This window comes from Orycteropus afer, unplaced genomic scaffold (assembly GCF_000298275.1).
Source record: "Orycteropus afer afer isolate SDZICR_OR568_19922 unplaced genomic scaffold, OryAfe1.0 scaffold00106, whole genome shotgun sequence".
NCBI lineage: Eukaryota > Metazoa > Chordata > Mammalia > Tubulidentata > Orycteropodidae > Orycteropus > Orycteropus afer.
In genome coordinates, this window is record NW_006921693.1 from 943,012 (window position 1) to 944,018 (window position 1,007).

Sequence of the window (1,007 nt, forward strand, 5' to 3'; positions counted from 1 at the left end):
GACCGGCCGCTTAGAACGCAGTCATGTGATCCATCATGGGAACCACCACTCACAACTGGAGTCCAGCCAAGTTGACACATCTGCAACTATCACATGTATCAACTTGCCTGTGCCTGGTTTTGAGTGGCTGGGCAGCTGGATGTAGTATTATCCATGATAAGACTAGTAATCAACTCCCTGGTGGAATCTACTGTGAGCAGCTGAGTAGCTGCCTTAGGGATGTGGTCTGCTCCCAGTATATAAGGAGAAGTGTTAGGAATGATCTGCAGCTTTTAGCATGCTTGAATCCTCCATGTAGCCAAATAGTTGTTCAGCGCCAGCCATGTTGTCTGCTGATCTTAGGACTCTGAATAGACTTGAATCAATGGCCTGCTGTGTGGTTTGGTAACATTGGGACTGTGCCTTTTTACTTGTCAACCTTGGATTTGTCAGCCACAGCAGCCAGCAGCTAGCTGCCTGAGTGAAGAAAGCCTCCAGCTTCAGTGAACAGGTAGCAAGAAGCAAAGCTGAAGCCCATGGTCAAAGGACTTTCACCCAACCCCTAGAGCCAGGCACTTTGCACTCAGACTTCTAGCCTCCAAAACTGTAAGAGAATAAACTGTTTGTTAAAGTTACCCATTTGTGGGCTTTTGATAGAGCAGCACAAAATAGCCAAGACAGGTATGTATAGATGTAATCGAGTTATCAGGTAGCACTATAGGCCCAAACTAAATAATAATAATAATTTATTTGGGTTAACCAGTGAGTCTTTAAATGTGTAAATACCTGGGAATAGTTACCAAAATAAAACAGAATGGCAGTCTCCTATTACAATTTGTGAAATAGTTTAATCATAAATGCTTGGAACTAGATGAAATATTAGACATTCCTTATCAAATCTTCCCATTTTACTGGGGAAAATGTTTTCAGAGGAAACTGAGGCCCAGGCAAATTAAGATGTTTGGCCAAGGTTAATACCAGTTAGGTATTAGAAGCATCACAAGTGCCTTTTCCATTGAATATCTCCT